The sequence below is a fragment of the Brassica oleracea genome, chromosome C2 (assembly GCF_000695525.1).
Source record: "Brassica oleracea var. oleracea cultivar TO1000 chromosome C2, BOL, whole genome shotgun sequence".
Classification (NCBI taxonomy): Eukaryota; Viridiplantae; Streptophyta; class Magnoliopsida; order Brassicales; family Brassicaceae; genus Brassica; species Brassica oleracea.
Genome location: NC_027749.1, coordinates 27830218 through 27833567, shown reverse-complemented (window position 1 = coordinate 27833567; position 3350 = coordinate 27830218).

Below are 3350 nucleotides of genomic sequence, written 5' to 3'. Positions count from 1 at the left end.
TTATGTATAAATAAGTTTTGAATTTATAATACAACAACCGGAAAAAAGAAATAAGGGTCGTTCATCACCTGATAGAATTCCTCACTCCTCCTCGCAACATCCGCCTCGTTATGTGTGCCGGATGACTCGCCTGGAATGGGATGTTGTTGTCGAATGTTCCTCAACATGGACTCCCATTCCGGATTTGTGGCCGCTATAACGTCCAAGAAGCCCTCGACTCCACCCATACGAGCTTTTGTCGAAGTCAACTCGTTACGCAGCTCAGTGACTTCCTCATCCCGTCTCTGACCATAAGACGATGTCGCTCTCGGAACATCGTTGACGGAACCCATCCCCAACGTAAGTCCCTTTTTCTTAGGGACAAACTTAAAAACAAAAATAAATATTGTTAGTAAAAATTTAAAGTTAAACTAAATGAATAATAAAAAAAATTAAAATTTTAAAAAATTTACCTCTTCGTAAATCCTATCCACTTCAAGTGTGGATAAGGTGACGGGTAATCCGTGGGTGGACTGCTGGGTCAGCTGAGTCTGATGGTCGTCAACCCGAGCAACCAAGTCGTTGAAGATTTGCTCGGACTTGCCATCTAGAAATTGGCCCGCCTTGTTCTTGTGGGTCCTCTCGTAAAGTTGCAGCCTAAAAAACATTTAAGAAAGTTAGAATATATATATATATATTAAAAAAATAATTAAATAAAATATTTAATTACCATTTCCAAACGGACACTGGCGTGGGGTTGTTGGCCCGTAGAGTGAAGCATCGGCCCGTGGCCGAGCTCATCTACCGTGTTACGGGAGGCAGAGCAGGCGATTCTAATGGCGTCAGGATCCCGCCAATAACAGATGAGGCTATCCCACACATCTGTGGTGAGCTCAGCGGGTTTGCCACGCTCATACCCCTTCACGATCCAGTCACCCTTCCAGTTGGAGACCGTGTCCAACAAGCGAAGCCTTCGCGTAAAACACTTTCCTCACCCTCTCATTGACCCCCATGGACCAATGATTTTTTTGCTGTAAAAAAAAATTAAATTAATAATTAGTTTTTAAAAAAAAATATAAATCATGAAAAAATTAAAGTATATATAATTAATTAATAGTAACTTACAGCGTAAATTTTGAACCACGTCTTTCTGACGTAGATCAGCTTCTTTTTCCAGTTTGGATGTGGCATGGAGAAGTAACCTTTGATCGTGTCGGTTTTGTCCGATGCAAGGCATCCGTCAACCCCAAACCTGAAAAAACAAATTTAAAGTATAACTTATTTATTAATGTTATAAAATAATTTTAAAAGAATTAAAAAAAATAATTAATGTAACATACCACAAAGTTCCGTCCGGTCGGTCGGAGTCTATGACTGGTAACCCTTCTCTGCCTGGCTGACCGAGAAGGTCCTCGACAGTGTACTGTGAGTAAGGAGCACTCGGAGGCACCATCAAACCGGGATGAATCTCGGCGGGCATCTAAGGAGCCATCAGAGGAGGCACAGAAGGAAGCATCGTCGGAGGAGCCATCGGAGGAGGCACATGAGGAACCGATGGTGCACTAGAAGAAGGCGACCGAGAGACTCTATGAGAAGACTGAGTCTCGGGGACAGTCTCCAGACCCGAAGAACCGGGAGCTGAAGAAGAACCGAGAGCCAAAGAAGGCGGGTCTAAACGACTACCAGGCTCACCGAACAACTCTTTGTAATGGGGAGTAAACATGTTCTTTCGAATGCCCTGCAAAAAAATTTAATCTTTGAAGTTAACATCAACAGTATTACCTTTCAAAATAACGCATCAATGGATCCTCGCAATTGAGTAGAATATAGGTCTGTGCACTATGAGCGTCTTCTTCACTCGACCACCAAACCTCTTTTGATTTCCCACCGAGTCGCCCAATCTGGCTAAAGATGTCTGGAGCACAAGCAACTGCATATGTTGGCGCGACACCACCATCATCATATCTTCTTTGAGTTCTTTTCCGAGTACGTACTTTTGACGCAAAGTAGTACGATGTGAAGTGAGAAGTTTCTTCCGTCAAGCTTCCAGCAATTATAAAACCTTCAACTTTTGCGAGGTTTTTTGCTTTTCCCTTCAAATATTTCATGGCTCGCTCATACTGATACATCCATCCGTAATGTACAGGTCCACGAAGCAATGCCTCATATGGGAGGTGGACAGCTAGATGCTCCATGACGTCAAAAAATCCCGGAGGAAATATCTTCTCCAAGTTGCACAATAAGATGGGAATGTTCTCCTGAAGATCTAGAGAGATTTGAAACATACCCATCGGGGAACTTCACTTCTGATGCCACCCAGTTGAACAACACCGACTTTTTTTCTGAAGATAATCTGAATATCGGAACGGGAACTTGTCCATTGCTTTTAATATGTAACTCGCTTCTTGAGCAAATATCCGGCAAGTCCAACCTCGATTTTATGTTGTCTTTTGTCTTCCCTGGGACATTCAATATTGTATTCATGATGTTCTCAAAGAAATTCTTCTCTATATGCATCACATCGAGGTTGTCCTTCCAATATGGCAACTCCCAAAATATACTCTTCTTGTGCCAGTTGTGATGAACACCGTAAGAATCAGGCATATTACCGGGGACATGCCAATTACCACCACAACGAATTGTTTTGTTAGCTCCGTAGTAGTCGATTTGCGCTTCAATTTGTTCTCCAGTTAGATATGGAGGAGGAGTGTCTCTCACAACCCTTTTGTGCCTCAACAATTTCTTGTTTCTTCGGTACGGATGGCCAATGGGAAGAAATCGACGGTGACAATCGAACCAACTTGTCTTCCTACCATGCTTCAGTTGAAACACATCTGTCATTCCATTACAATATGGACAAGCTAATCTCCCATGTGTAGTCCATCCAGACAACATCCCATAGGCAGGAAAGTCACTTATGGTCCACAAAAGCATCGCTCGCATCGCTCGCATCGTAAAATTCGTCTTCGTTGAGCAGTCATACGTCCTCACCCCTGTTGACCACAAATCCTTCAACTCTTTTATCAGTGGTTGTTGGAAAACATCCAAAGACCTTTTTGGATGGTTCATACCATGTATTAATATGGTCAAGAATAGCAACTCCCGTTGAATGCACATCTCCGGTGGCAGGTTATATGGCGTACGATAGGCTGGCCACAATGAATATTGCCTCTCTGACATTCTGAATGGACTAAATCCATCTGTACATAATCCAAGATACACATTCCGGATATTGCTAGCGAATTACGGATGTACTTTGCTAAAATGTGTCCAGGCTCTTGCATCTGATGGATGAGTCATCTCACCATCCGTCTGAGTATGCTCGGCATGCCATATCATCCCTCCGGCTGTCTGTTCAGATTGATAGAATC